Here is a 26,495-nt window from a genome sequence, read left to right as displayed (position 1 = left end):
AAGCTCTACATTATAGGAGTGTGTGTGTGTGTGTGTGTGTGTGTGTGTGTGTGTGTGTGTGTGTGTGTGTCGCGGCCACAATTAATCATGTTTAATGCCGTTTGTCTTGAGAGGTCCATTAGTGCGTTACAGTTTCACGCATGCAGGCCGCAGGATTGCAACTCAATTTCTATATGCTATGTTAGTCCAGTTGTGTGATAAACTGAGGGGTGTTTTACAGCAAGAATAAGAAAAAAATGTGTTTTGTTTGGTAATAGATAGATAGGTAGATGGATACTTTATAGATCCCAAATTGGGAAATTCTTGTGTTCCAGCAGCAGGTTATCCGGCAATGCACAGGAGCAATAAATATACATATCAACACTAGAGGTAATATCTATAGTATACATATATAGGCATATAATGCAAATAATATCTCCATGTTTTGCTGTTAAAGGTAGAAAGGAATCATTTCACTTTGTATTTCTGTTTGCACCCTTTTCTAGCATTTCTCTTCTATAGATTTGAACATGCAAAAAGCACAGAGATGCTGTGTAGTTTCTTGGTTGGGCGTTCAACATTGATGCAGCCATTGATAGGAGCAAGTGGCAGCAGTCCTGCACTGCTCGCTTGTATCCCCCCCTTTCACTTCCTGCCGTGATTGACTCCCAGGCAAAGATCCAATCGAAACCAGGGCCCCATGTATGATGTCACTGGAGTAACCTCACTAACCCTGTAGCCAAGGCGGAACACACACACACATGCAAGGCCCAGCTAATGCCTACTTACCTCCAACCTATTAATATCTATCTGATTCCAGCATTAGAAATAGCCTGTAGGTGTTATTCACGGCCCTGTTTTCTTCGAGCTTCTCTCTCCTTCTGTCATCTCATCCTCTGCACATCCATCCATTCTCCATTCTCCCTCTTTCACAGTTTCACTCTGTTACTGTTGTATTGTTTCACTCTGTTACAGTGTTGGCCTTTGACGGCTGCAAAGAAAGTGCCATGATGCAAACCCTCGGTGTGTGATGCAACATGGGTGAACTACCACTAACAGTTTTGTCAACATTTTTGATTCTTTAGTTATTTGAAGGGGTTAGAGGGGGGAGAGTCTGCTGGGGTTTGCATCAGGCTACATATAGAGAGGGAAGTTTGAAAGCTGCTTTCTCTCTGGCAGAGAGAAGGATGGTAGGTGGGAGGGGGGGGGGTGATGCTATTGTTCCTGCTGAAACAATGGGAGCTGCGGGGCGACATGCAGCGGTGCACACATGAATGGCAGGGCTCTGGGATGTGTGTGTGGGTCAGTGGCCCGGGGTCTCCGTCCCAAAGCCCCTTTCCCAGAGCCTCACAATGAACCCGAGCAAGGTCGGGGCTCCTAGGGGTCACAGGTCAGCCCCCTTTTGTCCCACACTTCAAAACACATAAACATTTATTAATCAAGAAGGGGGGCCCCCTGTTTAAAGAAGGGTGGGGGTTGAAGGGAGGGAAAAGAAGAAGAAGTGAGAAAAGAAAGACTGCAGATGCAAATTCCATCATTTGGACAGAAGTTTGTAAAAGTTGCAGAGGGAAGAAGTTTGTGCTGCATTTTGGATGGAAACACACAGCCAAGTAAGACTGGATTTGGACTTGTTGTTGTTAAACTGTCCATCTGTCTCACTCTCCTGTTTGGATATGCATCTGTCTCTGGAATGGGGATTTTTTTTTCTGTCGCACATTGTTCGGCACACCTGAGGACTCAAAAGGACAAACGAACCGAACCGATCTGACGAAACTGCGTAAAATAATGTAGTCAGTGCTGTCGCGTTATCACAGTGCATCCTATTCGTTTACATCCAAAACGCGCAGGAGGCTGCAGGATCGAAACGCCCTTTATACGCACAGCTTTCTGCACAGCTTTCTGCACACGTGAACTCGTGCAAAACTCGAAATGAGGCGACATCGAAATGCATTTGTCTCTATGTGCATTTTGCACCGAAGCTATTCAGTTATTTGTGGACCAAAAAAAACAACTAAAACAGGCCTCCCTCTGCAGCACATGAAACGTACCTGATTGAGAATTTACTAAAATAAATAAGAGCTTCATTTTACTCCAGATCAAATAACATTTAGCACCGCACAAAATAACATTTAATTTGAACGTACTTGTAGGCATTTAAAGCTCAATAAACATCGCTGTTAGTGTTGTTTTTTGGATGCAGTGGAACGAATTGGAAACCAAATCGAAACGAAAATGTATGTGTGTCCAGGCAGCTGCAGGCTCGGTGCTCTGCAGCAGTGAACGTTGTAGTTGCATCAGTTTTAGCAACGAGATGCTTTAATAACCATCAGCCCTCCTCACATTTTGCATCATGCATCAGGCCTCCCCCCCAGCCTCACACAGCCTAAACGATGTTGCTCTTTGTACTATAATATTCTCCATAAAATGTGCATCAAAGCTGGTTTGATATGTTGATTTTTCCTGTTTTTTTTGTGTGTTTTTTTACACATCAGTCATTGGTAAATACTTCGAATTGTAACATAGCTGTATGAAGTCGTCCTATAATTAGTAGATTTTTTTCCTACAATTAATGTTTAGTCATAATTTGATTTTAAAGTTGTTCTGAACTGAGGTTTGAGTTGCTGACAGATTGAAATTGTTTTAACAAATTCTAATGTATTTTTTAGTTATTTAATTTTCCTAAACTCAAATCACTAGTCAGTTTGGTGAGAAGTAGTCACTACAATCCTGAATAACATGTTAGGAAGTTGGAAAAAAGTATTTTTTTTAGTTTCCTGGCTGAAATCAACAGTCTATTGTTACGTAAGCAACACAGACAGGTAAATGTACCTGCAGTACCACATAAGAAAGAGGGGGCATACTGTGTATTTCCATAGTTTGAGTAGAAATATTTGGAATATTTAATAGTGGAATATTTGGTGAACATGTCGCTTAAATAACGACAATTTCTTGCAGTTATGTTATGTTCAAATATAATTTTCATCTTGACCATTAGAACCTTTTGCATGTATTACCTATACATCCTGCTGAACATTTATATTGATATTTATTCTTTAAAAAATAATTAAACTCATTAACAAATACAATACATTTGTTTTTATTTGTATTCATTTTTATGTCACTGTGTGAAAATTGCTTTTGGGGACACAAATCAATTTCAAACGTACATCAGTTTGTAAAAAATGTATGAATAAAAACTCAACATTGCTCCGAAGAGTAAACACAATTTTCCTATACAGTATAACAAAGCATATGAGTGGTTGTTATGGTAACCGTGCAGACACTATAATATCAATAACTCAATAGGTCATTAGTTGTTTGTGCAAGTATGAACTCTTATTTTATTAAACCATGTTTTTGCCTCTTTCCCCATAAATATACATCTTACATTTCATCAGTTTTTAGACGTTTATTATCAAAATGACTTCTTGTGTAATCTAAAAAACTGATTGTTTGTGTTATGATGTTATATATATGCCAGCAGTCCTGACCTGCAATGAGTAGACTCCTGAATTAGAGAATAAGCCCGTAGATCCTGCTGTGTTTCAGGACATGACCTCATTGCAATTTTTTTCTTTCTTCTCTCTCTTTTTTTTCTTTTTTTTCAAACATTTCCTGACGGTAACGTGTGCCTGCTTAGCTCGAGCAGGGACAGTACGCTCCCCGAGCTAACATCAAACACCAAACAGCAGTTGTTTTTTCATGGTTGCGTGCAAGCAGAACCAGGTCATCTGCACTGGGTTACAGGCCTGCTGGCTGTTTGGAGTGTCCTCCAAAGTGTGCATCTTCTCTTACAGATATGGAGCTTTCCTCTCAGTAGAAAATACATTAATTTCTGTTAAATATACTCATTTAAATACCTGTAATTTCAGAGAATAATATATTGTAAAAAGAGAGATGAAATTTTGTGTAGGCGACTTGTGCTTTGACTTAGTTTAGGTAAATTAATAAGTCTTTATGATCAGTTGAAGCCTTATTTTTCCTACTATCATACAATATCAACCATATATTTTCCACTAAAAACCGTAACCTGAATTCAAGCCCATTAAAAATGATGCATGTTATCTAGAATTGTGATATCTTGGAAGGATCGCACCTCCCGTTACATAAACGTATAAAACAGGAAGCTGAATCCTGTCTGTAATCACTGCGACGGATACTTTGTACTATGTATGCGCCCTTGTGGTGTTTTGTGTGAGTGAAGCGAGGATGAGTGTGTGGGACCTTCCCCCTCTGACATTAGCAGGGGGTCAAATGTGCATGTAGGGCACCTGGCTCTCCACCTCCCCTCTCTCTGTGATGTTAAATGTCAACCAGCAGCATCCAGAGAAAGCAAGGCTAGCCTCCATTCTAATGCTTATGCCGGGAGATCATCACGTCTGACTCCCAAAGCCATGTTTCTCTTGTGTGGGGGCAATTAAAGCTGTAAGAGAGGGGGAATTTACTGAATCATTAACCTGAGGTTTTCTTTTTTTAGTGAGGTAGATGATGTAAAGGTTGGTGTGCTGAAAGGAAAACCCCTTTAATATGAATTTAAGATGCTTATTCTTGATTTGTTGCGAGATGTGTACTAACATATCTTTAAATGTAGTGAATACTCATCCTCCATGTGTGAACATAAAGCAGTAATTGAATTAAACAATTTATTTTGGAGACAGGTGCTCATGCTTCTGAAAATCATTTTGCTCTAATAGCTTGTTTTCCAGCTCCGCCGCCGCCTCGCGTTGCTCAGCCACAGTTATTTTTTAAAACAGATGCAGCAGGAGTGATACGATCAGATCACTGATTCTACAAGCCACGCTGTGGATTAATGTATAGCTCAATAACTGCATTGCACGCTTATCCAATTGTCTCTCCGATTCGAGATACAGTTCAGCGTTGTCGTCTCCTCCGAGGTGCGCAGGAGGTTAGATGTAAATCTGCACTATCAGTCGCAGAACAACCCTGCTCAGAAATGGCAGCAGTCGGGACCTTCCGCTGCACTTCCACTGTTCCCTAATACAAAGCCTATTGAGGCCCAATCAGCAGGTCTGTAGCAGGCTTGTAAGTGGATTTCTCCCATACCCCCAAGGTTTGTGAAATGGGGGTCAATGGGTCTGTTATTGTTTTTCCTCTGCCTCTTTATCCCCACATAGCTCTGTGATGTCAACAGTGAAATGACGGAGAGAGCCGGGCCCCGGAAAAAAAAAAACCCAGAGAGGAAATAACTGCTATTATGATCTCTGCGCGTGTCTACTCTCAACAGGGCTGCAATTGTTCCAGTGGGCATGGACGCGTAGTACCCATATGAAGGAGGGAAAGCGGTAAATATCGCTTATCCCCCAACAGGTTGAAATGAAACCGCAGCAGCTGGCAGAGAGCTGCTGAAAATATTGAGTTTAGTCTGAAATTTATCACATAGCATAACCCGTACTGTCTCTCAGATGGTGCACAGTTCACTGTGCAATAAGGCTCCTCGTGAAATAATTTAATAGGCTATGTAAACAATATTTGTAAGCGCTGCTTATACATTTCACAGCGGTGCTGTCTTATTGTTATTAACCGTTACTAAAGCAGGCTGTATACAGCTTTTCACCTTGATGCTTTTTAAAGAAAAAGACACATTTATAGTAGTGTGACTCTAAATAGAGACATTTTTTAACAAATGTGTTTATGTCAAAGGCAAAATGGCATTGTTTTCCATTGTGTTACAGCCTGCTGCCATTTATTAAATGAAAGTGGGGATCCGTTATGAGGTGGAGTTTTATGCCTCTGCCTGCAATGTGATCATTGCACCAAAGCACGGCCATAAATTTATTTTGATATAATTGTATTAATGCAGCGAGTAATGGATGAGCATATGTTTCACACTGATTACTATCCCTCTCTGACTGTGTGTCCTAGTTGCCTTCCCCATCGCCTGACTATCGGAATGAGAATATGTGCCTTGAGTTAATGCTGATTGCAGCAGCTGCCAACACATGAATCTCCATGGCAACAATAACGGTTGCCAGGCAACCATGCTCTTTTAGGGACACTGAAAGAAGCCCAAAGGCTTACTAAAAATATATATGGGTATAGTACTTCTTCAACGCCTCAGCCGTATGCACGTTATGCACGGAGTGACAAACAGTGAAATGCTTTAAGATCCTGCGTGTTAGTTTCTCCTATTCAGTGTGCGGTTACCCTGATGTTACCCTACTTTGGCATGAGCGCTCGGCTCTAAATGGCAGCCACAAATGCTGATACCTTTCATGACATTAACACACAGAGGCGTGACAGAGGAATGGATGCTTCTATAAGGTTATGTGCTGTATTTGGGGCCAGCCTGGCTCAAGGAGATAGTGATGTTTTTTTTACACTTGAAAAATGGGGCAACTGTCAGCCATCTTGGCTCCCACATCGAGCTTCCCCCTCGCAGCTTCGCACAGACCCAGGTGGCATGCGCACACGCTGTGGAACAAAGCATTCCATCAGCGCAAGTGACATCACTGCAGTCAGCTCAGCTGTTTTCTGCCTGCGCTATAAATAGTGTGGCGGAAAGAGCGGATTGCCTATGCAGAAAATATTTAACTCCTGACCCCCGAGCCTTGAGAGAAATAGATTTTTTATTCCTGCACGGAAGTGGTGAACTGGATCTTTGCCAGTGCATCAATCATGAAATATGGGTGTTTGTTCATGCTCCCCTTATGGTTGTATGTCTAAGTCCTTGCACAGTATTTTGTAAAAGTGTGATGTATTATCTCGTGCTGTGTGGTGGATTTATGATCAGTGACTAAGCTTTGAAACAGAGGATTGTGAAGGATGCATTCAAAAGTGATCATTTCTATTAAATATACATTATGAGATATTTTAATGTTGAGTTTATAGTTCTTGTTATTTATTGTGAACAAGAATTTATAGCAATTTCTATGGTTTTACTAGTGTATTAAAGAGTTTTTCCAGATTTGTCAACTGTGAGTTGTTTGAGTGTTGAGCTGAATCCACAGCGAGGGAATGCAAAGATAAAGCGAGGAGGAAAGCAGGCGAAGAGCTCGGTCACACACACACACACACCCTGAGAGCCGGAGAACCAATCGCAGTCATCGATAATGTAGCATGTCAGCTGGCTTCCCGCCGCGGCTTTTGCACATTCCCCGTTCTCCTTTAAACACACACACACTAACACACAGCAGGCTGTGGCTGGTGAAGCCTTCCTTCACAGCAACACTCAGCAGCCTGCTCGTCCAGCCAGCCAGCCAGCCAGCCAGCCGGGCTGAGGGTCGCGGCGTGGCTGGCCGGGCGCCAGGACGTGTGCAGGGGGCTATGCCATGGCGTTGGCCCTCGCAGGCTGGCAGCATTGAGGAGCGTAAAGGCATTCAGTAGCGTGAATGTCCCTTTGTCTCAGAGCAGCGTGCCAGGCTAGCTCTAATGAGGCAACTCTTTGTGGCAGGCCTCTCAACATCAAGTGGGCTGGTGGACTCATTAACCTGACTACTGCAAATAAAGCAGGCAGGCACAAGAGACGCCTATGATAGCACACTTAAGGCCCCGCTGAATCCCCCCACCGCCGCCATCGTCCCTCCACCTCCTCCCTCTCCTCTTCTCCCTCCAGTCTCTCCGGCTTCCCAGGGCTCCTCTGATAGGAGGAAATCAGCCTCTGGCCTATTTCAGGTGTCCCAAATAAGGGATGGGGGGTGATTTCCACTTTCCTTATTCTGTCTCCTTCATACCTTGAGCTTTAATCAGTTTTTGGCTCCGTACTCTAACCTGGTTTCGCTGAAAAATGAATGAACTGCTTGCTTCCGTGGAACAGTTTGTTGGTGTTTCAACTGATGTGATCCCAGTTCATATGTTTATTTAGCGCAATATTTCTCTTTATCACAATGAAGCTTTCTTTGTTGTGGCGGAGAACACACACTTCCTGTTGCCTCATAAATATCACATGCGAGCTGTGAAAAATGTGCTGAAAAACATTGAATCAAGTGCTTTGGGTATTTTTAACAAAGGTCAATATGCATTTGTATTTGAGTCATATTGTCCTCCCAACAGTCTATTATGGTTTGCTGTTCAGGGTCAACATTTAATTGCAGTTTATTTAGTTTTAGCAATAATAGAACCACAGCTAACGGCAGCATATTCTGTGTTTTGGTTTATTTAAAAGTGGAAAAGGAAAAAAGGAGATGCAGGTGATGTATGGTAGGAAATATTTCAACTATCTTTTCTTTTAATATATTATATACATGTTACCATGTCCAATTTCTTCTTCTCCGTTTTGATTGATGTGTTGCAGGTGAAATATCACTTCCAAACACATTTTGACTGTCAAGGTGCTCTCCTGCTGCTGTCAGTCTGATTTCCTGGTTAATGAGTCAAGTCTTTTTTATATCATCTTGAATCTTTTAAACTTATCAACTTGGGCGATGCAACTTGACTTATTTGGGTCAGAGAAGCCTTTACGAGCAGTTCTCCCAACTAATGAAGCAGTTGTAATGTGGAAAAGAGGGATCGAAACTAAGAGAATCTGTTGAAATAGATTTGCTAACTTGTTTTGATGAATATTTTTTATAGTGGCGTGGAAGTCTTATAGCTCGCCACTGAATTATGTATCCATGTGAAATTGGGTCATGAGCAGCTGTTCTCTGCACACTGACAAGGACAGGTCAGATACTCATCTCACAGTGTGAGAGTGTGTTGTTTTATGTTTCTCCCTGTTATTTATCTCTCATATCCCTGCTGGTTATTAACGCTCAGCGTTATTGCTTATGGGTGTGGACCTCTCAGATATTGATTCGATGTTAATGTCGTGCACCGTTTGATATATGGCCGCTGAAATTGCTCAAGCATTTGATCAGGTTGCTTGTATGTAGATTAGATTCATTAGATATTCCCCCCGCTATTTTTCATGATGTTTCCTCACATTCATTTTACGGCCTCTCATTGTCCTCTCTGCAAAGTAAATGATTTTAATCTGGTGATGCTGTGTGTCCTCTCAAATCCAGGCAGCAGCAGCGCAGAAAGGCAGGAAGAGGCCAACGCCACAATAAGCTCTAATCGTGCAAGCGCCTCATTTTCTGAAAAGGAATATTCATACCAACATCAAAGGGGTTAGCACTCCTGACACTGACAAATTGCAGATGAGGTTTCATTAATTAAGTAGGCCACTAATGTTTATTTAAATGAAATTTACGGCTGCATTATTGATTCGCCGCCACAAAATTATCTGACACGATGCACATGGAACGTGAGCGGTGGCTCTGTGCGGGCGCAGACAGACAGCGGGAGTGAGAATGAGGGGATGGATGGATGTTTGGAGGGGGTCTAGGTATGTTTGAATCTCGAAGAATTGGATGGGAAGAGGTTTAGGGATGAGTATAGCTGCCAGCATGAAGGTGCCTTTGCCTATATACCCTCAGAGTGAAGCCTGTGGAGAAAAGGATGTTTTTGTTTGCATTTAAAGTGCAGACTATTTGCACGTCAGATGTAAGGAAATCTCTGTCACCGCTATTTCTGCTTTTATATTACATGTGGCAAATGAAAGCAGCAATAATTGACAGAAAGTACACATCCAATTCACTTGACTTCATACGGGGTAGATAATACTGACATCAGAGGCTCATATCTCCCACCACACATCAACGTTTCCTTGTGCGGTTCGCCTTCTAGCTTTCTGCCTCTCTAACTGGTGAATGTCAGGTTTCCTATCTTTGTTGCTGTCATCATTTTATATCTTTAAAACAGCGTATTAAAAAAAGGAACACCACACATGGTAAAGAAATGCTTCACGTTTATGGTTTAGAAAATCTTCAATGCATAGCAAAACTGCACCGAGAACCTAAAACTATTTCATAAATTTTTTCTCCTATTGTTCCCAAGGGCAGGATCAAGGAGACACGTCTAACCAGTGTGTGTGTGTGTGCATTTACGCGCCGAGCCGCACATACACGCTCCTTGCTTTTTGTCAACACAACACATGCAGACGAATTGTTATTGACAAGTACACACAATACACCAAGAGCTCCTGAAGAAGAGAAGACTCAATAAAATTGAATGATAGGCTTGTTGAGATCCGAGGCCTTTCTAATTCCCCGTAATAGACTCCTCTATGCTTTGAAATGTGATTTAGGCTGGAGTAGTGGGTTTTGGTAGTCTGTTAGCCACTCTATCCATCGCTCCTCCCTGTAATGGAGAGCACGGTTTCTACCAGGCGGAGACGCACACCGCAGCATTCGTGCAGCGACCACAGCCTCTTGTCTGTCCTACAGTAAAACATTCGACTGAATAAAAAATCAATCGTAATTAGATCGGATGATATGAATCCAGGTGTCGAGAGTTCGAGCATAAACCTATCCCCTGGATTTGTACCATGATTTATCTGTGACACTAAATAAAACAATGCTGCAGCGCTTCCCTGCTGTAGTGAAATGTAGAAATGTTTTCACATATTTCATATTTCGAGTACCCATTACACAATCTGAAGTGGTTTATTTTACAGGCTGTAACGCGGTGCTGTGCAGCCAATGTTCACATGACATATTTATACAAACATGTACTCTTTAGTGGTTTCCATTGTATTTATTCAGTGACTTAACACAGACAAGAATGCACACACATGCTTTTGTCAGGGTCCATATGGTGTGCTTTTATTTTAGAAACAGATTTTGGTTATGTGTGTGTGTGTTAGAGTAGAGCAGATGAAACCACGCCTGTTGTGTTCTTCCTCTCGGGCTGCGCTCTGATGGCAGGTCCAACGGGATGACTGCCTGCCATCTGTCCAGGTACGCTGCTCAGTACATCTTCACCCCACAGCTCTGTGGAAGTGTCTGAATCTCGTGTGCGTATGTCTGTTTTTGTGTTTTATGCCCTCTGTTCTCAGAAACATAAGACAATTATTTTCTCATGAGCCTAACTTCAGTCCAAAACTATTTCACACACTCTTTTAGGGGTGGGGAAAAAATTGATACAGCATAGTATCGCAATATTGTGCGCTGCAATATTTTATCGATACACGAACGTCAGGTATCAATCTTTTTTTATTAGGGCTGTCAATTGATTTAAATATTTAAAATGTACCGTAACGGGAGATTTGTATTTAAGTATTTAATACTTTTATCAATATGAGAGTGGGCAAATAGCCTATGCTTGCTTAATGCAAATGCATGTATATATTTATTACTGGAAATCAATTAACTACATAAAACAATGACAGATATTGTCCAGAAACCCTCACAGGTACTGCATTTAGCATAAAAAAAATATGCTCAAATCATAACATGGCAAACTGCAGCCCAACAGGCAACAACAGCTGTCAGTGTGTCAGTGTGCTGACTTGACTATGACTTGCACCAAACTGCATGTGATTATCATAAAGTGGGCATGTCTGTAAAGAGGAGACTCGTGGGTACCCAGAGAACCCATTTTCATTCACATATCTTGAGGTCAGAGGTCAAGAGACCCCTTAGAAAATGGCCATGACAGGTTTTCTTATCAAAAATTAGCGTAAATTTGAAGCGTTATTTAGCCTTCTTGACAAGCTAGTATGACATGGCTGGTATCAATGGATTCCTTAGGTTTTCTAGTTTCATATGATACCAGTATCTTCACTCTCGCTTTAAAACTGAGCCCGCTACAACCTATCAATCGCAAGTTGCGTTAATGCGTTAAAGAAATCAGTGGCGTTAAAACAAATTGACGTTAACACGTAATTATCACGTTAACTTTGACAGCCCTATTTATTAAATAAGCTATTAATATTGCAAATACAATGTAGACTCTAATACAAACAGTTCAGTTTGTGAGGTGGTTGATGCAACGTTTATGTTTTTATGACAATGTCGGACAGGCTGTCTGCTTGACTGACCCCAATTTTGATGCAATAAAAAATATTGAAGTGAGATGAACACAGTTAAAACTGTATCTTATTAGATAAAAACAGATGTTGAGAAACTGCATAATTTGCAGTTGAAAAAAAAGTAATAAATCGCAATATATCTTATCGCAATACTCAGCATATCGCAAAATGTTTAAAATCGTATCGTGACTTAAGTATCGTGATAATAACATATCGTGGGGCCTCTTGTGTTTCCCACCCCTACACTCTTTTCTTGATTATTATTCTCTATCATGACACACACACACATAGACACTTGTGGAACACATATTACTCCATCACACATGTACCCTCTAGCATGCACAAGCACTCCCACCACCGAGGGATATGTCCGTGTATATGTATGTGTCGTGTGGTAAAGCTGAAGGTAGAGATAGGACAGTACTGTGAGTGTGTGTGTGTGTGTGTGTGTGTGTGTGTGTGGCAGGTGGTAAATGACATTGCGAGCCAACAGGCTGAGGTCAACCTCACTGGGCATAAGCCCAAGCTATATTATCAACTGGATAGCTGGCAGCTTGCTCTGCTGTACTGACGCTACCCACACCCACTGCTATCCACACCTAGACAATCTCCCTCTCTCTCTCACACACACACACGAACACACACAAACACACACACACACACAACTTGCTAAAATATTGATTTGTAAGCAGCGTGAAATCCTAAAGAAATGTAATGGTTTTATTGCTCGTAGCAGCAGCATTGCATTCCAACTGTGGCACCAATTTAAACACACACAAAATACCTTGAAAAATGGCAATATGTTCTCTCCATTTGTGTTATATTGATATTTAGAAATAAAGGAGGGAGGAGGGAGGAGATGCAGTAATCATTTTAATAGTAGCATTTTAAATTATCTGCTCTGCAAAAGCAACAACCTTCTTTATGTTTTCCCTGGTCATACTTAGTCACACTACGTCCCCTATATAGGATTTATAAGCAGTATACAATCATTTAATAAATGGTTTATAGGACATTTTAAGTGTTTATTAATGTAAATTATTTGTCAACAATTATAACTTCTCCTATGAAGACATATTTTATATTAGTACAACTGTGTGTTACTATATTGTCAGTCATTATCTGCTTTGTTTATGCAGCAGCCTCCACTTATGGGTGACCACAGAAGGAGTTATGGTTGTTGACAACTACATTAGAATGCATTATAAATTGTTTCTTCAATGTTTATATATACTGCCTATGAGTGCTAAATAAGGTGTCACCTTTTCCCGCATGTCTCCTTTGGAGTTTATGCTAAATAAAATCCGTTGTTTATTGTTTTTGCATCAACATCTGATCAAAAATTATCATCATATGATGCAGTGTAAGATTGAACTGAGGATATTTTCAGTGTTCAAAATAGATCAAGTGCCTTTTGCTTGATAGCGCAGCCAGCGAGTCTTGGGCATCGCGTTGCCCTATCTACATCATCCTCTCAAAGCGAAAGAAAAATCTTCTGACGTGCTCTCGTTCTTTTTTTTTCTTTTGCGGCAAGTCATGCTTCATCAGAGCGGCGTGCTGTTTGACCCACTTTACTTCAACATTTCATCCTCCGTTGTCTCAAAGAAAACCAAATACCACGGTGCGTTTACTGTACGGTAGTTGGGGAAAGGGGACAATTCAGCAGCACTAAACGACATTGCAGTTAATACCACGGTTACTTTACATAACGTGTGTAATGAGAAAGATGTGTCTTCATGATTTGCCATATACGTGTGGTGAAATATTTCCATCAGTGGTACAGAAGCATGGCAGTGAAAACGAGAGATAGATGTTGGTTACCGTTGGTGATCTGTATCAGAAGTGTGTATGAGGAGAGAAGGAGGTCACAAAATCTGACAGCAACATTTTGTGATTATACCCCTGCTGAGATCTCCCGTGCACATACCGATGGCTCGTCGGCCGTAGGAAAGATCCTAAATATACGTGTGAGGTTAGGAGGCAGGGGTGGATAGAGAGATGCTGAGGAGAGGGGGGAAGGGATGGGATGGAGAGAGAAAGAGAGGAGGTAGGGAGGGAGGGGGGGACACAGCAGCTGGCTCCTCTTTTTTTTCCTGTCATTATCCCTGGTCGCTGTTTCAGTCAGCCCCATTTGATGAAAGTCAAATAGTACACTAGCCCTGATTATGTGACAACTGGAATTCACCTACTTAGTTAATCCTGCATCGGGGTTTAGATTTCAATTAATTTCTCTCTGGTTGCTCCATCCTCCCAGGGGGAGGCGAGAGCCGGGGTGGGGGAGGGGAGCCTGCTGTGTGGGTGAGGAGGATACAGTATGATGGAGAGGGTGGGGGGAGGGGAAGCCATACATAGAGAACAGAGATGGCGAAAATGCCTGCACAGCACATTCACATATACCACGCAGGGCAGGGAGATGTCTGGTTTTCCTGCTTCAACCGTGTAGTCAGGGAGCAATCGGCTGAATATTTTTTATAGCTTTTTACGTCCTTTGCAAAGGGACTCATGGTAGCGACTGCAGCATATGCATGCACGTCTTTTGTGCCTCCCTGCACGGCGTTCAGCGAGCTGTCTGATATCATATCTACATGCTTACCAGCGTGTGCTCTGAATGCTTTTGTTCGTAAGCTTGTGTGTAAACCCGAGCGCACGCGACACACATTTCAGAGCATGTATTTATGTCTGTGTTTCACACAAAAAAAGCTGCATATTAATCAGGTCTCAGAGGCCCTTTAGAGGATCAAACCCCCCAGGTTGTGATTTTCCGCCATTAGTCTTACGAGGCTGAGGGGACTGGGACTGTTTAGGCCAGCTGAGCCTGCTGCGCTCGGGGAACAATGCTACTGTATCTCCTCTCCTCCTCCTCTTCTTCCTCCTCCTCCTCCTCCTCCTCCTCCTCCTCCTTGTCTTCTCCCGTCTCTCTATCTGACATTCCTTGACATTCTGATGGAGGTTTGAGTTAGAGCCTCCTGGCCGTGTCGTCGCCATGGTAAATCTTTCGCCATATGGCGTCCGGTCACACTGGGTGTCTGTGATGGGCAGAGTGCCTGGCGAGATGCTGCTGCACATCCATCTAAGAAATAAGCAGGAAGAAGCAATGTGGGTTGAATGTCACATATACAATTTCTGCAGATATATGTGGATTTTTGTGAAAGTATTTGAAAGAAAATAACAAAAATCTTCTTCTACTGTATAAAATTGACATTAAATATTGTCTAATTCAAAGCATTACCAAACATTACTTTTTTTTAACGTATTCCACAAATATAGTTGAATACATTATAGTCTCCTTTTTGTATGAAATATGACATTTTGCATTGAGCGTGAGAGATGTTGTAAGTTTGCCCTTTTAGTTACTGACATAATTCATAATGCTCTTTTTGGGAAAAGGCTATATGTGAATAATTTAAATCAAGTCAAGAATACTCTGCTTAAAGTACAAGGTCTTTTAATTTGTTCATGAATATGTGTTTTGACAGTGATTGCATACAACAAAAAGCACATTGTGGAGTTTTATTACAGACTTGTCAGAGCTCTCTGCAAGGCTATTGAAGAAGCTCTACCAATATTTAATGTTAAAAATCTACTAATGCATACTACAGCAGCTGTTTGCCCTGAATTATAGTCTTTTACTTTCACAACATTTGCTTAGAGTATTCCTAACTGCTGTGCTTCACAAACACATTTCTTTTTAATTTAATCCATCAATTAATTTAGTATTAGTGTAAAGAAGTAACTTCTTGTGTGTAAGTCCTTTCATGCCATCATGTGGAAAGCATCGAAGCAGTTATCAAGGACCCTCTGCTAATGGGGAAGATAATGGCAAAGCTAATGAGAAAGCTAATGTGAGGAGGTGATGGTGGTGGTGGTGGTGGTGGTGGTAGCTGAAGATAATGCCATGTAGATGTCCTGCGGGGAGTCCTCGCCCTCCATCAGCTCTCATTAATAGAGATGGTATGTTCTGTGGTGGGAGAGGAGGCTGACCCTGAATACACTGCCAACCCGCTGTAATCTGCTTTCACCAGTACGGCCTGACAGTGGAGCTGGATACTTACCTTACCTGCACCCGGTCCTGCACCTCCTCGTCCTTAACTCGCTGTCTCCTCCCTGCCAAGGTGAAGCCCCCAGAGCAGAGGATGCTGGGACACTAATGGTCCTTGGCATCGCAGCTCACTAACAGCACCTCCGGACTAGTGAGGATAGCAGTGTGAATACACAGCTGAGGTAGAACGAGGCAGTGAGGAAAACATCCTTCAAAATATGGTGATCTATTAAAGGAATAGTTCAACATTTTTGGAAACACGCTTATTCGTGTTTCCTGCAGACAGTTAAATGAGAAAATCAATATTGTTCCCATGTCTGTATAATAAATATGAAGCCACAGCTAGCAGCATGTTAGTTTAGCTTAGCACAAACACTGGAGACGGGGGGAAACGGTTAGCCTGGCTCTACGCAAAGGTTAAAAGCACCTTTAAATCTCACTAATCAGCACATTATATCTCATATGTAAATCCATACAGAAACTGAAACAACACATTGTGGTTTTACTGCTGGTTATGTGTTGGACTATTTCTTGGCCTGGAGCTATGACCAAAGAGTATAGAAGCAAGAGAAGAAACTCCTGTGTTGCCGCCATTTTGGACGGAAAATGCCTATAATATTTATAACATTTTATCGTTCAACACAGGCAATTTCGGGAGAATATGACAATAGTACGGCACTCTTTAGGCGGTCGTTTTACACGGCATCTGGTAGTCGCTTTCAGTCTAAAATGGCAGAAGTGTAGCTTTGTTGCTGGGCGCTGATGTTGCAATGGAACGAACAATTGACTTTCACTTCTGGGCAATATACATTCTTTGCTTTGACTTCCTGGTGTCTTGTCGTCACCATGAGGTTGACAGGCAACCAGCAAGGAATCCAGGAAATCACTGATCCCGGCCAAGAAATAGGCTTCGTCCGAAATCACATACTATGCGCTACATAACCTATATGTGTACTATCGTTCAACATACTTTTGTGTGAATAAACAGTAGTTTGTATCTTTTCGGACACACTGGGCAGAAATTTATGTCGTCACTTCTGAGAGCCTCCATGCCAGTTGGAGACGCGTAACCATGCACCAACCCGTGCCAACCTCGTGACCAAAACGTTTGTGAGAATCAAAGTCTGAATTAGTTTTAGATATACAGTATATTACGCCTAGCAAAGGGAAATCTTATACTTACACTTAAATTGAAGCGTTATTGATGTTACAGAGCTTTCCGTGAACGTCTGTTATGAACGTTTTCGTCACTACCACATTGCAATGTGGGATATTCATGCCGCCGTAGTGTCCAGCGTTGTATCCTGTAATATTTCACCGGAAATAGTATGCAATTTGCGTACTATTGGTTTCATACTAAGGTTTCGGACATAGGCTTCTAAAAAATGTCACATATTGTTTTAGCGTACTAAATAGCATGTTAGTTTGGAATTTCGGACGCAAACAATGACTTTCTGGAGTCTTCTCATCACCATGAGGTTGCCAGGCAACCAGCAGAGACTCCAGGAAGTCACTTAGCCCGGCCAAGATATAGTCCAGCCATGGATGTATTAAGATAGTTCGAGGCGGCGTCTCTAGTCAAAAAAGCATTGTTCCTGTAGACCGCCGTTATGATTTTTAACCCATGAAGTTTTGTATTTCTAAAACTTTCCCAGAGCCCAAAAAAGATGCTTCTATGTGCATGATGTCATCACAGTGTGAAGGCCATCGGTCAAGAGCAGGACCAAGCATCTAGATTTTATAATACACTCATGAGTCCCACACATGGACAGAGCCTCCGTTTCCAGTCTTTATGCTAAGCTAAGCCAACACAACGCACACACGAGAGTGATATCGATCTTCTCATCTAACTCTCAACAAGAAACCAAATCTCCCAAAATGTCGAACTATTCCTTTGATGTGTGCATGTATGTCATAGAAAGACGACACAGCTAACATTATATGAGAAAACAACCAACCAGAAACAGAGAGTCAGAGAGAAGGAGTGTGTGTGATGGAGAGAGACATGTACAGAGAGTTTTCCTGTCTCTGTAATGGCTGCCATCCTCTCTCTCTCTCTCTCTCTCTCTCTCTCTCTAACCCTCCTCCTCCTCCTCCTCCTCCTCCTCCTCTTACGGCTGCGGCTCTGTGGATCCTCTGTGCCCAGGCATGCTGTACTGAACATGCATGGCAGCGTGTCTCCTCCTGTAGCAAGCTACCTCCTGCACCACTCCTCCCGCTATTTCAAGGAAAGTGCAACCTTTGCCTTGGGCCTTAATTATGTTCAATTTGCCAAGCTGGGCCTGAAACCATTGGGGGGTGGAAAAGCTCTCTGACCTATTTATCAATGCAGCTTTTTCCTTCCACTGACTGAGACCCAACCAAAAAGATACAGAGAGAGAGAGAGACTTTACTCAGTTTGCACATAAGCAGCACCGGCATAAGATGAAAAAACAGGTGCAGCAATGGTACAATATATATTAACATGCTGTGTTTGCATTAATGAGTGCTGATCGTCACTACTGTGGGCGTGTCACTGTACTGTTTCCCCTTTTTCTCGTCATTTTAGCTTATTAGGAAATCAACAATACAGTTTCTTATGAGCTTTTTCTTCTATTATAATAAACACTCAAATCGAACCAAATTCCTTTATAGCGACTAAACTGTCAGGAAAAATGAAACGCCGTCAGTGTTTTGTTTTACCTGCGGCCAACAATGCTGCGTTATCTCCCAAACAGACTGCTGCTCTTTCAATAGAGACTGAAGAAGCTTCTTCAGACCACATGATTGGAGGTAAACACTGAGGAGGCCATTGACCTTTCATTATAGCTTCTGATAAGGCCAACTATCTCCCCTCTCTACACTGTGCCCTAAATGTCAAGTCACTGTATGCGTTATAATTACCCCGAGTTGGTATTTTCCTCCTCTTTACGTTTCAATGCATGGAGAGCAAATCCCACTAGTTGAGGTTGGCTGAGGACATGTCATACTACATTAGACGTGTGCGGTTAATTTAGCTGTTCATGGGATGATAAATTTCCTGTTTTTTTTGTAACGTAGCATTTTCCAAAGATGGGAGGAGGCATTCTCAACGCTGAGAATTTACCTCCCCAGAGTGAAGAGCTTGTTAATACATTCTCATTAAGAGGTTTTATGCATGGACAAATAAACAAATGCTAATAAACTTCTAATTATTTTTCTCACAGTAAATTCAGGGGAGTTTTGAATATTCATGTTTTTCCAAAAAGTAGTGCAATTATTTCTCCTTTGCCTGAGCATGCTACTTTTTGGAAAAAGCTTCTTTTTATAACAATCTGACTGTCAGAAAATGTATTTCAAGAACAAAGAGGTAAGTCTTGAAGTCTTGAAGAGTTGGTGTATGTTTTACCAAGAAGATTAGATTTGACTGATTGTTGAAAGAATATTTTGACACTCCGCTAAAGGAAGAAAAGGCTCTAAAATGATCAGACTGTGCTTTTCGGCATATTTATATTTAATTGGTGGAATAATTTTCAGTCAAGTTTATTTTTTTGCCAGCAGCCGTAGTGTCGAAGTTATTTAGTTGGGAAAGATGATGTCAAAGTCCTGCAGTATTTCCCTATAAAAGAGGAACACCCTCAATACAATGCACCATATTTCAGCTCCATTGTGATTTTTTTTTTTTTTCCCCCGTGAAAACATTGTGCATCACTAATGCAATTTGACTTGCCGGTGCAATTGTGTGGAAGACGGTATAGGCCCATTTCGCTGAGTGTCAAGGAAGGCTTTTAAACTGTCACCTCACTCTCTCCTTCCTTCATACAGAAACCTTTTAGAGGTCCTCTTGGACAATGGAGTGTGAACGCTGTTTCCCTATTCTCATTTTTGCTGCCGAGTTATTCCGTAGTAATGGCTGATCCGGTCTCAGACGCCTTGTCTGTTTTCGGGGATGTATGTGTGTGTGTGAATGACATGGTAAACATAAGGGGTTTGGCGCATACAGACATACCATATCAGGAGTCCAAGTCTAGTTTGCATGTCGACAGACTGCCATGATTCAAGATGGCACCTGTCTCACTGATGTCTTTACCGCTGCTGCTCTGAGCCTTCTGCAGCTTAGTGACAGCCCGAGTCCTCGCTGACGAGAAAGCCCAGAGAGAACCAGAGGCAGAATCTGAGATTAGGAACGTTGTTGTGAGCATTGAGATGCATGAATCTCCCTGTTAAAGACGGCGCTCCATATTAGTCGTTAGATTAAAAACTGTGGGGTGCTAAAGACATTAGTCAGACTCATTCCACGCGGTGATTTGCTGCGTGCCTTTTTAACAACTGCGGCCCTTCACTTGCACATGGCAGAAAATGAAGTGAGGAGAAAATGAAATTATGATTTGCGATGACAAAACGGAGACGTGTGCGTGCTACCACAAAAACAGCAACAACTCATGAATAATGCATGGCTGCTGCCGTGGGCTATAGATTAAGTGTGAATATTCATTAATTTGCTTGCCCTTTGGGAGGTGATGCAAATTCATACAAAGGCATGCTGGCAACTGGGTTATCCACCGCTCATATGAGTAAATAAGGGTAACTACGGATGGCACTGGTTATTTCTTCCATAAGTACCCAAGCTGCTTGCAAACTGAAGGGCAGCGTCGGCGCTGTTAAGAAGTTTTAACAGGGTTTTTCCTGAAGTAGTGACCCCCCCAGCTCTTAAGTGCTAAGTCACCAGAGCAGGGAAAGCCCATTAGCGTAAAGAAGGTGGGGGGAAGGAAAGAGTTTGAGTGATTAGGCTGATTGGATATAGCAGCACTAGGTTGCTCAGGTCAGGACTAATCAGCTTCAGAAACAGAAGGAAGGTCCCTAACGAGAAATAAAGAAAGAAAGACGAAGAGATGCGACTGCTGTCCAGTGTGAACAGGCTTCATGTCACACACACAAACAATAAAATGTGTCATACAGCCCCGGGCGAGCACAGTGCAGTCACTGAGTCAGCATGGCGATGGATGAGCCACTAGAAACAAAACAGCTAATATTTTTCTGTTCTCTTTAGTCGCACCAGTTTGGACGGAGCCAGTGGGCCCAAAACCTCCTGAAAATCGGTAAAGAACTTGGGGAACCGCGCACCGTGAACGGCTCACAGTCTGCAGGTTTTCAGTCGTCACCTGGCAATTTCACCGATAACTTCAAACAGAGCAGAGGAGCTATTCAGTGAAATCACCTCTTGTAGTTTTTGCACAGAATGGCACCTGCAGACGTTCTGTTGCACATCGCTGACTTTTTTTGACACTATTTTGGCTCCCTTACATCACTCTTTACCTGCACTAGCACTTGGCTTCCTTTCCACATCCGCCGTCTCCCGTTTTTCCTCAACCATGAAAAAACACAGCGTGCAGGATAAATTGATTTTGTTTAGGGGATCATTTGCACATTTATCCACGCTATATGGAGGATCCCGTCGTGTGTGTTGCCCCTGCAGCACGGCAGTGGCAGGAGGAAGAGCGGGGATTGGACGGAGATAAACGACTCATTAACCCCAAATTGATCATGAGCCGCACACTTGTGAGGACATTTCATCATTAATATTTCAACTTAATTATTTGTGCGCGTCGACTCCGAGGTTCTAATTTACACGTCACCCTGTGATATATGAATTATTGTAATGAACAATATTTGAGCAGTTATTTCTTCCCCCTGCCACCATTTTTCTTTCCCCCTCCTCTCTTTGTCTCCCACCTCTCTCTCTCCTATGTGCAGAAATAATTTGGTGTCATGATAAACTCGTGTCGTAGGGGTTTAAATCCCGAAGACTGTCGCTTATAAATCAAACTCTGCTGGCTGAGGGAATTGTGCCACATACGGATGTATGAACCGCTAGCACAAAGTTTCTGCTTTGTATCGTTCACAAAAGCATTTTTGGTATCACTTTTGAGAAGTGCTGTCAGTAGAGATTGAATTTCTTATGAGTGGCAAAAACATTTTCATGAAGTTTTGTGTTCGCCTCGCCTGAGCTGTTTCCTGTGCTGTCCCGGCTTTTATTCTGTATGACATGTAGTAGGTATCGGCGTGGTGATTTGCTATCCCGTAGAGGTGGAGTGTCTGCTTTGCTTTGTTTACCTCCATCCCTGATGTACCCCGTCACTTGTGCTCAGTCAGATAGCAGCGACAGAGAGAAACTTTCATTTCCGCTAACCCGCTGCCTTCAATGTACGGACAATTCAGAGCATCAACACTCCACAAATCACTCTGTACACTTGTACTATAACATCAAATAGCTAAGAAGCGTCTAAAGACAGACAGCAGGTGTGCTCTGAATCATTCTGACCAAACATGCCAACACCTCGAACAAGACGTCTCATTCCAGGTGCCATCACTGTTGCCGCAGCTTTAATAGACTTCTCTGGGTGAGGTTTGAGGTTCAGAGCCAGATTGAGAGGTCCGGGGATTGGAGGTGAGTGCAAACCTGTGCATCAGCATGTCTTAATCCCAGAGAGCCATAATCTGGGATTAGTGATCCTCACTGGATCCAGATTAGAGCATCCGCTCATGCAGCAGCAGGCTCTGCACCAACGGCTGCCACCACCTCCCCCAACCCCCCTGTGGGAGGAGCTCGGCGAAGGCCGTGGTGCTCCCCGATTGGAGGACGCTCCGGATAAACTATGTGGTGACAGGGGTTGCCAAGGCGATCACGCTGGCTTTGCGATGATTGGTTGTGTCAGAGCTCAGGATGGCTGGCTGTCCTCAGACCCCGCATTAGATCACTCACTGGAGAGGTGCTTGTATTAACGTATCTACACTCACACAAACACACTCACACACACACTGTTGAACATGTAGACTGAATGATTGAAAGCTTTTCACTCTTCATACCAACAAATTTAACAGCGTACTCGTTAGAATGGAGAGGCATTGATTTATAGATCCAGAAGTGATTTCATTTGCACGTGTGTGTGTGTGTGTGTTGGTAGGTGGATCTTGTGCTGTCAGATATCGGTCATACACACACACACACACACACACACACATACAGCAGCCCACATAGGTCAATCTCATCACCCTGCTCACTGGCACGTGGTGGGACCATAATCCTAGGGGTCAGAGGTCAGCTTCATGCTGCTTGCCTGGCTGAAAGGGCAGATGGGACACACACACACACACACGCACACACACACACACACACGCACACGCAGGTCAGCCTCATGCTGCCGGGTTGGTTTGAAGGGCAGATGGGTACATTGTGTCATTATGGCGGCCGGGCTACAGCTTGTGGGGCAGCCATGTTGTCATTGAGAGGACACTCTCTGGGTCAGGTGTACAGAGGCACACACTCTACATAGTGTATTATTATGTGGAAGCTTTTGTTTTGAGTGTGTGTTCATTTCTGCTGTTTATATCCACTACCTCTCTCTGGATTTCTTCATGTAGATTCCATTTAAATTATTTGCAATTTTCTGTCTTTTACGTGTTTGATTTAGTAGGTCATTGAAAATGTTCTTTTTCTTGAAAAACCATTAATGCAAAAAGTGATTTAGACTACACACACAGGAAGCCTTTAAGGCAGAAACTCAGCTGAATTGTTCTTTCTGCCCACTTCCATGTTCTCATTTGGAGCGAATCCACTTGAGGGTTTTTACGAGACGGAGGAATCTGCGAGCAGAAAAAGACTGTGGAAATGGCAAAGTGATATTATATTGATTCAGTAAAGTAACACAAGTAAAGTCGGAAAAACCTTTTTGTTTTTTTTGGTGCCGACTATTTAGGTCACAGTGCACAATCAATCGCACACACACACGCGTACATCTCATGTCAGCAGTCTTTTGCGATCACTAACTTTTTTTTCTGCATGGCGGGCGGGGGAGCATTTTCTTCTTACTTACAAAGAAATCAGTGTAACAATGTCTTTTTTTTGAACACATCATGTACATGCTTCATTTCGCTCGCATGTCTCAGCCCCTTTTATTGCGGCATTGCGGTGAGACACAGTTTGGGAGGTTTATGTTTTGTAAGCTGCTTCCATTGCATTTCCCCCTGCAAATGTGGTATTAAAAATACTGCAATTTTAAGGAATTTAATACATGTATAATCTGCTTTTGCTGGATTAGGCTCCCACATTAGAACAAATCAGGAAGACACAAAGGGCAGGGACTGGGGGGCTAAATATACTCCCTTTATCCGTCGCCGCATCAGACCCGTTTTTGGGAGATGCGCTTCTGCTGTTGAGCGCTGGTACTTTTTGTTTTTACTGCGGAAGCATTAGAGTGTCTCTAAAATAGGCAGCGCTGTCATTTCAGTCACAACCTTCTAGTGCCCTGATATAGTAAAAGGCCTCGATATTAGATATTTAAAATAGATATTGAAGTCAGTATAACACACAGGGCGTCGTGAACATGCCTTTCATCTTGTGATTATATATCCCAAAAGTGCACTGTGTATTTGTGAGTGTAGTGTAAATTTTGATCTGCAGGTAGAAGCCAATAGTAGTTGTGTGTGTGCACAGTATGTGTGAGTGAGAACACAAGATAGAAATGGGTGTTATACGCTGCGAGAGAGGTGGGCAGAGGGTGACAGCCCTCGGTTAGGTCTGTCAGACCCGGGGCTCTGCGGGCTGTCAGTCCCAGGATAGCGGAGAGAAAATGGAATACGCTTTATCCCCGGTCTCCTGCAGGTCAACTGTGACAGGGTTGCCCCTCAATTACAGAGTATCAGCACCTCTTCTCTCCTTTTTTTTCTTCCTCTCTTCCTCCCGCTTCGCTGCAGCATCTCTGTGTGTGCTCTGCGAGGAGCGTGCAGAGAAGAAAAATAGCGAAGAGAGTGGGGGCAGGGTGGCGAGCACCTACAATAGGCTGCCTGGAGATCCCATGGAGCACGAGGAATTTCCAGAGGCGTTTATACCTCGGCTTTATTGTTTGAATACATCTCCTCACCTACACCGAGGATTTGTTTGCTATCACACAGCATAACGATAAACTGTATGTTTTATTGATAGCACTATGAATACTGAGCATCCCTTTAGATATGGCGGCCATGCTCAGCGACGACTATCATCCCTTTAAGTGAATCGCGTATATCTAACGATCCTAAACTTCATGTTTTATGTATCCACCTCAACTAATAAGGTCAACTAGCAGTGAAATGGCTGACAGGAATCTATGCATTTTAATGCTTCTGCAGAACAATGGACACGCGCCAACAACAATAGGCTGGATGTGGAATCAGTCAATGAGGAGGTAGTGTGACCAGCTGGAGCCCTCTACCCCCTGACCTCGAGGTCACCAACCGCTACCCTTCTCTTTCATCCACCTCTCCTGGTCCACTCATGAAAATGCATGGAATCGGAAAGTTGCTTTGTCATACAGATAACCCTGACGCGTGGAGGTCTGATAGGGCGCCATTATGAAATCACTTCCCTTTATTTGGATGGGGGGTGATTGCTCAGACGCCCCTTGACGTGTCATCTTCTGTGTTTGTGATGGAAAGCGAGGTCTGACCTCAAGCAGATGGACTGGCTCGTGTCTGGAAGTCGAGCAGTATAACTGGACACCCTTGCTTAACCTTGACCCCGTATAAACCCACACTGTGCTTTAAGGTCACTCGGGTTTTAATTTCTTTCGAGTAAGCGTTAAAAACAAGGCAGCGACTCCCATCGAGCAGCGACACTCCTTTCTTTAATCCAGGCTTCTGAAAAGCTGCAGGCCAAACAGAAAAAGGGGCTCTAACTGGCTTCCGTGTGTCCCAGTCCCTTTCAGAGCACTGACTCGCGCTTTGTGTTGGGAGACTAAAGAGCTCTGTCCTGCTCCTCTGTCCTCTTTAGTGGCATGGCGAACAGACCTCGCCGCCTCCAGCTCTCAGCTTGCACAACGCCGAGGCTCAGGCACAGTAAGAAACCAAACTGTGAGACAATCCAACCTGCAGAGCAACTGATCTGCCATTCTTGCCCCCCCCCCCTGCACTTCAATGGCTATGTGACCCATTAGCAGGAGATGGGCCTGTCAAAGAGATTGGGCCTTGAAGCTTTTGAGCGCCGGGGCACACTGACTGTCAGCCTGGAAAACGCAGCGAGTTTGTGCACAGTATGCTTGCACCACCATTTAGTCTCCACTTAGAGGGAGCTCCTGACAGATGTATGAGGCTTCTTCACTCTTTTATTTGTTAAACTTTTCTAGAGCATCGATCAGGTTTGCCATGAAAAGCTTTTGAATGTAAGTTAAACCACCAGTTTAAACAGCGAAGTCAGTGTAGACTTTGCTGGCTTTGTGTTTGATTGTACTGGAATCAGGATACAATAGAAATATTGAATTTTCCCAGCGCTGGATTCAAGGTCTGTCTTTTCAATCTAGTATCATGTCTATAAAGCTCAGCCGCGGTGTTAGCCGAGTATTGTCAGACAATTGAGAGAGCATTGGTTTGCTCACGCTCTCGGGAAAGGAGGCAGAGACGAGGGAGAGGCGCAGATAACCAAGCCAAACATCCATGGATATCTCTGTGGCCGACTTCCCTGGTCTTATATTTCCAGGGTTAAAAATCAATAGGGCTACTGCTGATGAAATTTGACGCATGAGTGCGCGTCAGAGTCTGCAAAGTAGACCTGGACCGAGGCATTTCTCTTCACCCGCCCTTATTCACTTTTGTTCCATTCTGTTTTTAAATGCAAAGGGGATTTCATTTCATTCTCCTTTTTTTGCCATTTTACCTCTTTTTTCTTTTTCGCTCTAA

General features: G+C 42.9%; 1 protein-coding gene and 1 long non-coding RNA gene across 2 annotated transcripts in view; one reads left to right on the top strand and one right to left on the bottom strand.

Annotated features, from left to right (window-relative positions):
* LOC119480276 overlaps positions 1–26,495 on the top strand; it is a 117,857-nt gene that overhangs the window by 70,512 nt on the left and 20,850 nt on the right. The window lies entirely within an intron of this gene.
* On the bottom strand, positions 12,644–17,226 carry LOC119480277. Its single transcript, XR_005204864.1, has 3 exons — positions 17,011–17,226; positions 15,841–15,975; positions 12,644–14,858 (listed from the first exon to the last, which is right to left on the bottom strand). It is a non-coding gene; the product is annotated as an uncharacterized LOC119480277 (long non-coding RNA).

The sequence above is a fragment of the Sebastes umbrosus genome, chromosome 21 (genome assembly GCF_015220745.1).
Source record: "Sebastes umbrosus isolate fSebUmb1 chromosome 21, fSebUmb1.pri, whole genome shotgun sequence".
Lineage (NCBI taxonomy): Eukaryota > Metazoa > Chordata > Actinopteri > Perciformes > Sebastidae > Sebastes > Sebastes umbrosus.
The sequence above is the reverse complement of the archived record's forward strand: the minus strand, read 5'-3'. Positions and strand labels throughout refer to the sequence as shown.